The sequence below is a fragment of the Gracilinanus agilis genome, chromosome 5 (assembly GCF_016433145.1).
Source record: "Gracilinanus agilis isolate LMUSP501 chromosome 5, AgileGrace, whole genome shotgun sequence".
In the NCBI taxonomy this organism is placed as follows: domain Eukaryota; kingdom Metazoa; phylum Chordata; class Mammalia; order Didelphimorphia; family Didelphidae; genus Gracilinanus; species Gracilinanus agilis.
In genome coordinates, this window is record NC_058134.1 from 72,498,142 (window position 1) to 72,513,641 (window position 15,500).

The window sequence follows — 15,500 nt, forward strand, 5'->3', positions numbered from 1 at the left end:
ATTCTTATGTAATATAGAATATAAGAGAGAGAACATCTACAGTCCTTTTTTACCTTGAAAAATTAGAAAATGTAGCTTTAACTAATCAACAATTATGTGGGTCTCTATTCTACTTTCTTTTGTGTCTTCTTTTATTCAATGTCTTTTCCTTCTAAACAGTTTTCAACCATTTTAAGGTGATCACATAGTGCAAAATTCTCTGTCTTTATCATGGAAGATGAAAAATCAGTGTGGTTGATAGTTTTCATAGTTTAATTTAAACACTGAAATATATGTAAGAATAAGTAAGATTTATTTAATCTTGTTGGGAAGGTATGTAAAGTGATTTTTAGATAAAAAATTACATGTACACATGTAAGTTTTAGGAAACAAAAATAAGAATAACAAAAAAAGTTTATTATGAAGCCTCATGTTTACAAACATTTCACAATTTGAACTTTTCTTAGAATATAAATTAATAACCACCTTAGGTAGAAAACTTAATTTCATTTGGTCCTCTGATGAAATTTCTTTCACTAAAAATCTAAAATATTACATACAACTCAGAATTTATTCCTCATCTATGAATAATATGTCAGAATCCTTTAGTCTCAAGATTTTAAAGAATTAGAGGATGAAAAAGAAGAATTCTTTTTTCCAGCCTTACAATTAAGCAGCTATCTGGCATTGGCAGGTCAGTTATAAGGTTTACCTTCCTAATCACAAAATGAGCAGGTGGGGCTAAATAATCTTACGAGATTCTTTCCTGCTGTAAGAATTCTATGATTGTACATATTGTAAACATTAAAGGACTATGTATGTATGTGTTGATGACAATTTTGTTTGTTCTCTAGCCCTAGTTTGCCTAAATTTAATTTTAGAACTGCAGAACAAATCCTTCATGGAATGGTTCTCCAATCTGCTTTAAAAAGAAAACTAAAACTGTACATGAAAGTACATATCCTATATTCCACACTAATGTGACATGCTTAATTAGTGCAGATGCCATTACTCATTGTTATTTTACTCTATTATCTCACAGTGTAGAATGAAAAATTATATTTTAAAAGAATTCTTTCTGATTAGCAATACATTGTTTCCTTTGAGAAATTTGTAACCCCTCTCACTTCTGTAAAATATACTGCTAAAAACAGAAAAAGAATTGAAAAAGAAAGAAACTTATTGAGGAAAATTGTTAGGACATGCAGAAATACTAAAATCAAGAGAATGCCACACTAGCAGTGACTATTCAGTCCTGCTTTCCTAATTAATATAATTTTAGCCAGTGTTGTACTCCATAATAATTGTCCAAATAAAAGAAATAAAAATGAAGATACCACCAGCTAGTAAGTCTTTGACAATCTTTTGGAAGGCATTTTGGAAACATCATATTAAAAGCTCTAATTTTTCTTGTTTGTTTTGTTTTGTTTTGTTTTGTCAAAATGACAAAACATGTATCCCTTCTAACTAAATCCCATTGTTTAGGGGCTTTAGAATCTAAATCTACCAGATTATAGGATTCATTAAGCCATTTAGCAGCCTTTTTTCTACCCTGTTATTTCATATTCCATAGAGGAGTACCTTTAGGTACTTCTTGAATGCTTCCAACTTTGCATTATTCCATCAGTCACTCAGGCCTTGTGATTGTGCAGAGAATTCTGCCCTAATATATTCTAAAGGCAAGTAAATATTTAGAATTTTTAAAGGAAAAGCAAGATATCTAAAAACTGTTGTTGACTATCAAGTCCATTTTATTGACTAGCTAATTAAAATAGGACTTTCTACTAGATGCTATTATAGCCCTAAATTATGAATATAAAATATTTAATGATGCAAAAAATATTTATTAGAGTTAAACATATGAGTAGATCTAAGACTAACCACGGAAATTTATGCTTTGATTCAGAAGATAGAACATTATGATATTATTACATTGAAAAAAATTTGAAAGCAAGGTTGATTTTTGAAGTTAATAAATGTTTTATAAAAAAAGAGAACTTAATAAAGTATATTAAAAACTAAAATGCATTGATAGACATGATAATTAAAATGTAGAAAATCTTTTTTCTCATTTAAGAATTACTTATATGAAAGCTATTTTAAAAATCAAAAAATAAATATAACTATGCTAAAAAGTGATGTAGTAAAAAAAATACCTTTAAAATGAGGTGTCATTTATAGGGCTGGTTGACTGAATCAATACAAAATTATCATCCTCAGAGTTAGTATTTATTGGCTTACTATCTCTCTCCCCAACCCCCACCCCAGTACACTAAAATCAAGATACATATAGTACAGTCCTGATATATAGTATACAAGAGGGGTTATCTGTTTCCAGAGTAAGATGTTGAGCAGTTATCCTTCATGAGAGAGGGTTACATAGTTATTTCACATAGTCAAGAGGAAATAACTGAAAATATATCTTCCCCTCAAAAACACTCTTATACATTCCATCAATTAAACACTGATAAGAGTTAAAAAATTTACTTTTTCAAATGAACATATGTCCCAGTTTTAAGCCTGTTAGTCTCACCATAGCTTAAATTATTTTAAGAACATTTATTTCTTCATGAAACTTAACTCAATATGTGTAGTCTTATTGTCAAGTCAGTAAGCTTTTATTAAGTTCCTACTATGTGCCAGACTAACTAACCTCTAGGGATATACAAACAGTCAAATTATCATTGTCTGCCTTTGAGGAGCTCACCATCTAATGGAGATGAAAGAGAATTGAATAGTATGAAGAGACACAGGGGCAACAAAGAGTAAACATATAAGTGTAAACAGCTAAAGGGCACTTGAGAATAAGAAAAAAGGGCACCAGGAACCAAAAGGGTAAAGAAAAAAATAAGCTGCTTCAATAGCTTAGAACTCGTGGGGCAAGAAGGCAGAGTCTCAGATGTGGAAGGAACTCCAAAGGTCATCTAGAACCATGCTAGGTATGAGTGCTTGCCATGCTGAGGCTGGAAGCAGGCAGTTTCTTGGATAATCAGCTGTTTATTGAATTGAACAAGAGTTTTCATAGCTTGCCACATCCAGGCCTTTTACTATCCAGAAAGTCACTTGTTATATCAGTTGCCAACTCAACTGTGATAAGTATGACTTGATGTAATTTGTATTTTTGACCCTAAGTAGACAGTGGATCTGAAGGAGATCTGGGAAGGTCCTCTGCCTTCGAAGCAGCTCCGAACGTTCCTAATGACCCCATTATTCTTTCCATCCTAACCTTCCAGGGAAGCAGGGTATATGTTTGTGAAAAGGAACGCTGCTGCCCCTAACTGATTCCGATGCTCTCTGCACACACGGCCTTTTCAGCCAACATTGCGCCCCATGAACAGATGCCCTGGTGTGCCGAGGCCTGGCACGGGTGCTACTGCAGCCCCAGGACAGGGCATAGAGGTTGGCGGAGAGTGGGGGGGGTGGCTGGGCGGACCTCACGAGTTGCACCTCCCTCGGTGCCCAGCTTCATGCCTCTTCCCCCCCCCCCCCCGGTCCCACCTAGGCAGAGAGAGGACACCATGTGCACAGGCACGACTGCTCCTAACCTCAAAAAATCTTTCAGTGTTGAGTTGAACGAGTGTGTGATTCTGAAGGACATTCAAGCCACACATAGTAGGGGAGCGCACTCTGGTCCCAGACCTCTCAGTTTAGTCACAGGAAGCTTTGTCGAAAGACATGAAAGGGGGTCTTCAAAGAAAGAGGCAGGATTTGTCAAGGTAGGAACATTTCTTTTTGTTGCTTTTTTGAGGATTCTTGATCATTTTGCATTTATATTATGAATAAAAGCAGAGTGATGTAACAAATTAGTAACAATTGACACAATTGGGGGTAACTTCACATTCTCTATATTGAATCATGTAACCTTGGATTATAGTGAAGACACCACTAGACTAGGAGTTGCAAGGTTAGTCCAACTTTGTTGTTTCCTAGTTCTGTGACCTTAGAAAAGTTACTTATATCTTTTCAGTTTCCTTATTGGTAAAATGAAGGTAATAACTCACCCACCTATGGTTGTGAGAGCACCATCTGTGCAGAATGTAAGGGGGTGGTAATATTATTAGCCATTGATGATTCTTTATAGGAAAAAACAAAACCAAAATGCAGGGTAATAAGCTCGATAATAGCTAACTGATAGAAGTTATTGTAATTAGAATGCTACAAATGTTTCTGTTTGTTTTCTTAAATCACAGCATTTGGTGTTTGTGTTCAATCAGTACTTGTTGAATTGAAATGTTGGGAAATTGTGTACCTTTGAGAAATGTGTACTCGTGAGAAATGGAGTCGTTTACAAATCAATGACAAAAGAAATATCTACAAGAAGTTCCTTAGCGATTGGGGGGCAGAGGGCAGGGAATGCCAGAGGAGAAACCAACAGCAACAAAAAGTATTTCATGAGCCCTGCCATCACTTTGTCAGTTTTGTGTGTCTAAATGAAGTGTTTGTATCACTAATGTAATAATGATGTTTATAGGTCCAGTGCAGGAAGACACAAAAAACTCCAGATCTAAGACTCGTTTGTGAATCTTTTTTTCCTCCAAGTAAAAATTTGGCAAAGGGCCAGCTGTTTATGAAGAGGCTCCATTCTGCTGAACAAGTTCTATAGATCCTATTGCCCAGAGCAGAGCCTATTCCTCCTCTTAAGAGTCAGGATCGGAGTCCTGTCTATTTGTTCAGCAAACTTACTCTTTCCTTCAGAAGTTTTCTTTGCTCAGCATAGTATATGTGTTATAATCTAATAGGGCCCAATTTAGCAGACTACCATCTGCTTTGTCCATCTTTCCTCTTCAAAAAATTATTTCTAAAGACCAGAAAGCATTTGCACAGAAAGGAATCATTAGAAAATTGATGGAATTGTGCCAATTTAATGTTTTAAATGTTAAGACGTTCTGTTCTGATTATAAAGTAGTCACAAAAGGAAATAACTTGGACCTCTAATATGAACTGTAAGACTTCAAAATTTTAATTATGCTTGGTGAAATGTAAATAGTTTTCATTTACCTTGGCCATATGGTTAAGGTAGGATATCTTTTAAATTAAATTATCTTTGACAATTTAATTATAAATAGAAATATAATTTGCACATTTGTTAGTTGCTTTCTTACTATTTTTGTTGGCAATTCACTTTAAATCACAGTCTACCAACATCAACAGAATGCCTTTCTTCAGTTCCTAATTTGCTGACAGGAAGTAGTTAAATTGTATTTATTTTTCTTTGATGGTTCAGAAGCCCCATGATTTTTTTTCTGATGATAACGCCAACACACATTTGTAATATGGCTTGGGCAGAAATTAATCACCTGGTATCTCCAGGTGATAAGGCCTACTCCATTTACCTAAACTGTACTTCTGGCAATATACATGCAGTCTGTCTTTGGCCCCGAATTCAAAGTCTTCCCAGCTAAGAAAGACCCACCAGAACTTATGTTTTTGACACAAGTATTCTGGGTCCCTGAGCTCATTTTGACTTCTAGCCTAGAGGAGGTATTACAGGACAACTTCAGGGGAAATAAGTATTTTATATTACTGTGTTATTTTTAGTCATTAAAGTGGCTTTTGTCTTCAGTAATAATGCTAACTGCTTATTATTAAAAGCGAATTTATATTTGGCTCTAAAATCCTTTTTTAAATGTGATTGATTCAAGGAAGAAAACCTAAAAGTTGGCTAGTTTGATGAATTTGTTCTGTAATGATTATGTCTATCATCTACCCACTTCCTTCCTTTGACATGAAAAGACCTTACTCAGTCAATCAAAAAGTATTTATGAATAGCATCCTATGTGCCAGGAACCTTGCTAAGTACAATAAAGAAGATACATATGAAAACTATAAGCACATCCATTCAATAAATATTTGTTGTATCTACAGTATTTAAGATAAACCAAAACAACAATGTCGTTTCTCCCCTCCCTTTCTCCATCCCCCAATATTTGGGAGACAGCTAGATGATACAGTGTATAGAGTGTTGTACCTGAGTCAGAAAGAGTTGAATTCAAATCCTACCTCAGACACCTGTCAGCTCTGTGATTCTAGGCAAATCACTTGACTTCTCTGTACTATAGTTTCCTCCTCTTAAAATGAGGGTAATAATACACCTTCCAGAGTGGATTGTTGTGAAGATAAAATGAGATATTTGTCAAGAGCTTTGCAAATGTTAAAGCACTATAGAAATATTACATATTAGTATTATTATTTGGCTTAAGTTAGTGTTTGAGTAATTTTTGTGTGTTTGCTAAAATAGATTTATTTTTATACTGTTGAACTAGTTTACTATCTTATCAAAATGAAGTTTTTAAAAATTAATTTAATATTTAAAACACTATTACTATGGTTTGTTAATTTTTCTCCATCTTAAAAGAATTATTTTTGATAATAATGCCCTAGGTACAATGTTTGATTTCTTGGGCTCTTTATCAAAGAAAGGTTTTATTTTCTTCTCTATTTAGGAGTCAGAGTTTTCTTGTGCTGTTTGTAGTCTCTTTATCTCAGATGCTTTCAGGTTTCTTGTTTTGAGTTGTGTTGGCATTATGTAGTGTAAGGTGGTTGTGGTTTATATTGTCAGAGTGTTTTGCTAAATACTTGCTTGTTTCCTCCCCTGTCTCTATATGGGATTCTGTGGTGGTAGTCCCCCAGCCCCTAACAGTGACTCCTTCACTGACAGGAAGGGGTTGCGTCCTTTGGAAATTCAGATCCACTTGGCACTAAGTGGATTTGCAGGTGGCTACTCATTGTCCATTGTTCCCAGTGCAGCTTGCTGTGCTTCTGTCTTTTGCCTTTTGGCAGGCAAGTGCTTGGATCATTACTTTGAAAGAGAGAAATGGGAAAGGCTTCCCTCGGTCTCTTTCCAGTTTTGCCCCATCTCTACTGCTTTGGGATGAATCTGCCTCAGTCATATGGATTTTGAGTTGAATTGCCAGTGTGACCATTCGTCGGCCCAAGCAAATCTCTGTTGTTCCTTCACCCCATTCTCACCCCCTCACCTGTTCTTCTAGTGATATGGTGGAACTTGCACTCATTTGAAGTGTGTAGACTTAATGTGGAAGGATGAGGCAGTACTCAGAGAGGAAAGATAGCTCTCTAGGAAATACCACCACTTGTCACTAGATCCAGCCTCTTCAAAGACTCCATTTTACAAGCCACAACAGTCATCTTGGACCAGAGGGGCCACAGCTCCAGTGTAACTTCTTACTCTTCTCTCCTCCCTCAGGAAAATCCTAAACTACCACAAGAAGATTAAAAAGATGCTCCTCCTGCACCAGCAAAGATCTGAAGATCTTTTTCAGTGTTGTTGTTGAAGGTGTGGGATGTAAGAGCTTGATCTGTGGGTTCCCATCTACCTTGTTCTCTAAAGGTAAGCCATGTACGTTATCTGCACACACCCCGCCCACACGCTGACATGGTGGTGGAATGCGCCAGGGCTGCCTTAGAGCCTCAGACTACAGCTCTCACTGACGGCATCCTTCTGCAGTTCCTCTTCATTGCGCACAAGTAACGTTCCCTTCTGACTCTGAGATGATCTATCAGAAATTTGTGTTTTTTTCTTTTGAAATAATAAAAAAAGACATTCTTGCAAAAACTTCCCTTTCTCTTGCGCTACTTCTAAATTTTAATTGATAGCTTGTGATTTTTCTCTTATGAAATTCCATTCTTGAATTCTTGACATTTTAAATTAAAAATTTTGAGTTATCAAAATGTTCTCTGAAAAATAATCTATTAAAGTCTTAACTTAAATGCATTAAATCATTATAGGTATTTCTGAAAATGTTTTCTTTTTAAGTTTTGACCTGGAAAGGATCATAATCTTGTGTAAAGATGTTTTAAATATCTCAGAAGAATTTAGAATTAGTCCTGAGGGTTGTTTGAAGCCTCTCTGAAGTTTCAGAAGAGTATCAAGACTCATGCTTCTTTCAGGGCTTGGAAAGGTTATGGTTAAGTGATTTCTAAGGTAGGATTCAGACCTAAGTATCATTATTTAAACTCAGAAACTTCTTTCTTGCTACCCAAGTCAGTAAAGGGAGAGGGTAATAAGTAAGGGCTATAAGTAGATCTCTAAACTGAAGGTGCTGATTCAGCAGGGACAAAACTGGTGAAGAGTGACAGGACAGTAATGATGCTGCCGATAATACAACAAGAAATTTTTCTCTCCTGCCTTCTGCTGGCCCCTCTCAAAATGATCGGGCCTTAGTGCCATGGAACAAAGCTGCAGGTTGAATTTGAGGATTTTTAAAGACCAGAAGTGGGTTAGTATGAGTCAATTAAATCTTGGCTGCCAGGAAGCTGGACTAAACAACTACTACTCTGACAGATTTTCTACTGTTTTAATAGAGTATATCCTTTAGGGCATTCCTACATCTAAAGATGCCAGTTTTCAGTCTCACTTCCTTTGTTGGCTCAGAGTTCTGAAGAAGTCTACGTGGGCTTTGGGAGCTTCTGTGGATTCCTCTCTTGATGGTACTGCATCATTGGTGGGGTTGACTGAATTCCCCTTACAGACACCTGGTCTGTGTATTCTATGTACTGTACCAGGCTTTAGAGAGGGAGGATCTTTTTTGGAGTGACAGACTAATAACAGTCTTTCTCTACTCCTGAGATCTTTCATTTCATCCATAATTCTCACTCTGTACATCAGATAGCATCGTTGCTATCTGATTCAGGAGTCAGTCTTCAACAATTGCTGTGGCCAAAAAATTCTTCAGCTTGTGACCAGGCTGTTCAGAGAAGGACTTCTCTTTACTCACATTATTTGGCAATAATATTAGTAAATAACATCTCCTTATGGAAAAAAATTTCTAAAGTGAAATCTTTGATGTCACAAGAACAAAACCTAGTTTGCTTATTAGATTGCTACAACTTTTTTTTTCTTTTTTTCTTCTTCCTTTTTTTTCGAAACTCTTATCTTCATCTTAGAATCAATACTATGTATTGGTTCCAAGGCAGAAGAGCAGTAAGGGCTAGGCAATGGGGGTAAAATGACTTGTCACAGGTCACACAGCTAGGAAGCGTCTGCGGACAGATTTGAACCCAAGACCCTTCCATCTCTGGGCCTGGTTCTCAATCCACAGAGACACCTCACTGCCCCCACAACAACTTTTGAAGGAGAAAAATTCAAACAGAAATTAAATAAACATGAAAGCCAGCAGTTTTGATAGTAGAGATCTGAACATTTTGGTCATAATTTTAAAGAATCTACCTTTGACTTTTCTAGTTAACTGAAGAAAATGCTTTGAAATAATCTACTAGAGTTTATTACTTTTTATTATTAGAACAACCAAACTGAACTAGTGTGTTTGAACCTAATTTCATCTTTATATTTAATCTGTCCATTTCCCATGAGACTCTTCAATTGATTCTTTAGTTTTATTGATCACCAGTTTTGGGGGCACTTTTTAGGACATTTCTTTCTTTTCCTAAAATGTGCTACCTGTTGATAATCTGATTGAAAAAAATCAGTAATGTAGTATTCTATTTGGATAAACACAGAAATAGTATGTGCATTTAAAATAGGAATAAACAAAATCTTGACTTCAATATCCATAAACTCCATCCTTTCCATAATATTTTGCTTTACTATTGATATTATTCTGTTAAGGTTAAGGACCTTAACCTTAATCAATGATTTCTAACTTTAAGATATTAAAATGCTGAAAAATTCAGTCATGGTGGTGACTGAGTATTTTACCTTATTGAGGAATTGGATCTATTAAGGGATTTACTTTTTATATGCTTACATTTGTTTCTTCTTTGTATTGAAAAGAAATTTAACAAAGATTTAAAATTTTTGATTTGCCTCATCAACCCAATTGTTTGCTTTATATTTTTTAATCTTCATAGTCAAACCTTTAAGGCAAAACAAACTTTTTAAAGCTAGCCTTATTAGATTCTCAATTTCTTTGATTTGATAGAAATAATTTTAATATCTTAAATGAAATTGTCAAGTGAATTTGTCAATTTTAAACACACATGATTGTTAAAAAAAAACAAATTACCCTAGGAACCTTTTTGCTTGTACAAAATTAACATTGACACTGAGTAAGAGAGGCTGGTGATTTCATCATTATATTATATGTTCAATTAAAACACATCTCCCCAACAAGAACTGTGAAATTGTAGTCATATGTTCTTTAATGAAGCACTTATTAAGTATTTACTTTAAAGAAGAAAGCATGAGATTTTCCCAATCCACTCCTCTCTTTAGGATCACTTTGAGATATGGGGGAACTTTCATTATAGCTCTAATAGTGCCAAACAGTGATGTGGAAACCTTGAAATGGGAGTCATCAAGCAGAGTGCCAAGAAATATGTAAAGCAGAATAGCAAAGTCTTTGCTATTTTGGTCAATTTTAAGTGTTTATTTAAGCTGATGATTATGTCGCAAAGGCAATAACTCCCTGGTTCCTTGTTTTCTTGGGTTCTATCAAGTTTAAGGGAGGAAGAAAAGAGTTAGCTCTCTGTTTTTTTCTCCCACCCCCATCTCTTCTCCTCAAGCCCTTGGACATTCTATCTGAAAAGTGTTCACCACCAAGTCTTATTTCTTGGGAGGGTTTTTGGTTTGTTTTAAATCTGGCAAATTTATTCCCTTAATCTATAAGGTTTGTGAAATGCTTATGAGTTGAATCATTCACAATTCAGTTTGTGAAAAATACATTGATCTAAAATATCTTGATATATGAAAAATATTCAATACTAACACTCGATTCAATGCATTTCCCAATGGGTTTGGCTGAAACTCTTGAGACCAGGACATTTAGGATACTGTCTTATTAGTGGTTACTATACAGGTATCAAGTAGCACTTGAATTGTCAGGCATTTGGATTCTTTTAAAAAAACGAAGATGGCAGTGGTACAGTTCTGTAATGCCACAGTAAGAGCAGTCGACATTGCTATACATTCTATGTATACTTTTTAAATATACATTGCTATATACCATATATGTGTGTGTGTGTATATACATATATATATATATATGTAAGTATGATCATATTCATTGGGAATGCTCAAAAATCTTGATTTGGTGTCTACTGTCATGGTTTAATCAAGAGGGGCTTATTAAAAACAAAGTCATTTTGGAGCTGGTCCAGACTTACCTTCATTTCAGTGAAGTCCCTTTTTTAGAGCTACTGTTCACCATTCTTGTTTTTTTAATCTTTTTTTTTTTAAAACAAGAGTCATTTCCCCACTTAGAGGAAAGAAACCTTTTCAGCAGTTTGGATCAAATACACTTACCTTTTGGAAAAGAGACAAATTGTAATTTGTGTTCCATGAAGGCAATAATTTACTCTGAACACACACACACACACACACACACACACACACACACACACACACACACATAATTAAGGGAACATTTCAAGTAAATATCCGCAACAGTTCTTCATTACCAGCAGGCAGACATATGCAACATACATGCCAGTTGCAGGTGAAGCAGTATAATAGTTTAGAGCTTAAGCTATGATGCGTTCCAAACCCATTCACACACAGGAGGATGTACCCAGAAGTATGAATGTGTTTATAATTATTATTCAGAGAATAAGAAATGTAGGTAAGCACCACTGTGTTATTAAATAGGGAAAAAATACACAGAAAATTCCAGGGGCCAACTGATTTTTTCAGTGACAAACCAGGAGACTGAAGGCAATAGTGCAAAGGCTCTACCTACTTTCACTCATGCTAAAAAGAAACAGTTTGGGGAGGGGGCTATTATAACCTTACAAACTGTGATGTCTGAAACAACTCCCTAGTTTGAGTTAACTAGAATTAACTGATTAACTAAAGTGAACCAGTCAACTAGTGTTCATTTTATTGGAAAAAATCTGAGATGAAATATTTGTAAAAATGTAAGTAATTAAGTTATGTAGATAAATGAGTCTGTCTTGGTTAATGGCTTCAACAAGAAAGAATAATGAGTGAGCTGATGAATCCTGTTTTATTCTTCTCTAATCTCAAATCTCATTATATTTTTAGATAAACTTCCCTACACTGAGAAAGAACTGTCCACATTTCAAAACTTGATTCAAGGCATGAAATCAAAGCATGTCTAAATTCAACTGTATTTGTGAAATGCAAATCCATATTTATTTACTTATGGCTGAGTCTTTCACTTATATTATGAACCTTGAAAACAAAAATATAAATAGAAACAGTTAATAAAGTTGCCTAATTATTCTTCTCTCCTAAGGATGTTTGCCAGATTTCTTTAGCTTTGACCCTGTACCTTCCCTTAGCATAAATGACAAGGAATAAAAATTACTTCCAACTAAAAGAAGACCTTTTAATTAAGGCTGTAAGTTAGGGATAAAACATATTGTTGCACTTAACTTTTCCTCTTATGTTATCTCTAGTTTTGCATATTCCTTTTTTTTTTTAAACCCTTACCTCCTGTCTTAGAATCAATACTGAGTATTGGTTCTAAGGCAGAAGAGTGACAAAGACTAGGCAATGGGGAGTTAAATGACTTGGCCAGGGCCACACAGTTAGGAAGTGTCCATGGCCAGATTTTAACCTGGGACCTCCCGTTTCTAGGCCTGGTATTCAATCCACTGAGTCACCCAGCTGCCCCCTAGTTTTGCATATTCTAGCACCAGTTCTTTCTGACAACAAACAGTTAAAACCTCAAAAATATTAAAAAATATATTTGAAAATACTTCATGAATGTTGGACGAGGGCTTTAACAAACTTTTTGTGCATCATTGTGATCTCTTAAGGCTTTTGATCATCTAGTTTAAGAAACATTGCACTAGGCAGTATCATTATGGTCTACTAATAGTTTTTAGATCATTCTTTGTCCTTTTAAAAATATACTTTAGTACTATCAATTTACTTTGGAATTGGTGAGCGTTAATAGAATTCCCTAAATAATATATTTTTTGGTTTGAAGTAGAAGTATACTTAGCAAAGATATATATATATATGTATATGTATATGTATATGTATATATATGGTATAATACTTAAAAATGCTTAATATTCACATTTTTATGAAACCAACTTGTCAGTTAAATTTTTTGTTTGAAGGAGGCTACATTTCTTCTTTTTAAGTTAAATAGAATAAAGATTCAGCGCAAGCACCAGAAAGTTTAAGTTTAAGTGAACAAAGAAACAAAACGACTCACCAAGAAGTATATTTTGTCTTGGTCCAAGTTCTCTTTTTAACTATATTTGACATAAAATCCATTATAATAAAAAACTTGGATTTTTCTCTTGGAGTTTTTTCCCCTGTGAGAATTACCAGGTCAGTAAAGGTCCAGCTTAGTGAATGTGCTTTTTATCCTTTTGTAATCAATGATCTTTTTTCAGTAAGAGAGTTTTACTTTTTACCTTGAGATAGAACAGCCTAAAAAGTGAAAAGCTTGCATTTCTTGTAGTTAGGACTTAGAAAAAAAATACATTGTTTCTTGAAAATTCTTTGTTTCAATTTATTTTTAAAATAGAACTTAACTTCCTTTTAGAAACCTAGGAAAACATTTTCTTTTTGAAGTGAGACAAATAGTAGATATTTGTTTGACTTTGAAATTTGAGAAATTGAGATGTAGGAATAAACATAACTCTGGAACTAGAAGTCACATTCAGAGACCCTCATAGTTCAGATGAGGAAGCTAAATTCTAGGGAGGTTGAGTGCCTTGCCAAACATCACCAGGGTAGTAAGCATTAGAGGTAGAATTTGAGTTCTGGCCACCAGAAGCCAGAGCCACTCTGAACAAGTGAATGTTAAGTGATCAGTGATGAACCTTTGTTCAGCATGAAAGAACACTGATGTTGGAAGAGGCCAAAGAACCTGGAGTTTATGTCCTAGGATTTGGCTTCTTACTGTCTGATGCTTGATAAGTAATTTAACCTCTCTGAATCATAGTTTTTTCATCTGTAAAATAGAGAATAATATTATTTATACAACCTATAAGGCAAATTTGGGGAAGGAAAACACCTTTTCCACTGCAGAATAATGTGTGAATTTAAGTCAGACAGACATTTGTCACTTCAAAATATTGTACCTTGGGCTAAAATAGTTGTTAAAAGAAAGGATCTCTATCCAGGAAGCAAGTAGAAATGAATACTATAGACATTTATTAAATGCCTTAGAATTATAAGACCATTGCTTTCTTGAAACTTGGATCTTAGAACTATTCAGACTGTCACATGTATCATGAACATCATGGCCAATCCAATTAAATTAACATTTATTAATTATTATGTGTCCAAGCTATGTGGGAAAGAACTCATTATTTGACGAAAATTACAGGGAAAATAGAAAACAATATGGCAGAAACTTGACATAGACTAACATCGCAACACCATACTCCAAAGTAAAGTGTACATATACTTGATCTAGAAATAAAGATAAAAAAAAGTAAAGTGTACATATACTTGATCTAGAAATAAAAATAAAAAAAGGAGAACATGGAAAAGTTTATCTGTCAGACTTATGGATAAGGGAAGACTTTTTGACTAAACTAGACATAGAGAACATTATGAAACAAATCCATGCAACCAAGATTAGAAGGGAAACAACAAATTTGGTGGGAGAGATTTTTATAAGAAGTGTCTCTGATAATGGATTTCTCAAATATATAGAGAACTGAGCCCAAATTTTAAGAATACAAAGCATTCCCCAATTAATAAATGGTCAAAGGATAGATACTGTAACAAATAAAAATTGGTCTGAAAGCTCAACACCAGATTTATAAGCATTTATTAATAAAAATAGAAGGTGATAGAGAGAAGAGCTATTTCAGCCTAACTCTAACATGATTCTTCATTTGGCTGCCTCAGGCCCTGCTGCTGTGTCAGCACAGCTCACCCTAGATCAAGGGCCACGATGAGCCAGTGCCTGGACAGCTCAGAGAGCCAAAAATTGAGCACCTGTGTCAGGGCAGGTATTGAAGCTAAGAGAGCTCCAGAGCACTTCTCACCCACATTTAAGAACCCTCTCCTTTTGACTACTGGCTTTCAGATATCATGCCCTGCCCTGGTGACATTCCACTGACTCTACCACATTGGCTAGGGATGCCCATGCTCACTGACACTGGCTCTGCCACGTCACTCACTCTGACACCAGGGGATGCCAAGGGACACCAGTTCATGACACATTTCTCTGTGACACCCACCATTCCACAGGATAGAGGTATTTTACTTCACACGATGTAAAAAGGCAGTTAAGAAATTTAAGTTAACAGTAACCGTATGAAAAAATTCTCCAAATCACTATTGATTAGAGAAATGCAAATTAAAACCACTCTTAAGATACCTCCTCATACCTATCAGACTGGCTAAAGGAAAATGAGAAATGTTGGAGGGGATATGGGAAAATTGAGACACTAATGCACTATTGATGGAACTATGAAGTGACACAACCATTTGGGAAAACAATATGGAATCATGCTCAAAGGGCCATAAAACTGTATATGCCCTTTGACCCAGAAGTACCACTACCAGGTCTGTATCTGAAAGAGATCAAAGAGGGGGAAGGGACCTACTTGTACAAAAATATTTTTAGCAGCTTTCTTTGTAGTGGCAAAGAAATGGAACCTGA

The 15,500-nt window shown here is 35.1% G+C and overlaps 1 protein-coding gene across 1 annotated transcript in view; it reads left to right on the forward strand.

The window, feature by feature from the left end:
* Positions 1–7,238: 7,238 nt before the first annotated feature.
* ZEB1 (zinc finger E-box binding homeobox 1) overlaps positions 7,239–15,500 on the forward strand; it is a 136,523-nt gene continuing 128,261 nt past the window's right edge. Inside the window, exon 1 of the mRNA XM_044679959.1 lies at positions 7,239–7,327. The gene's annotated coding sequence lies outside the window, so the exon portion shown is untranslated. The remainder of the gene's footprint in view (positions 7,328–15,500) is intronic.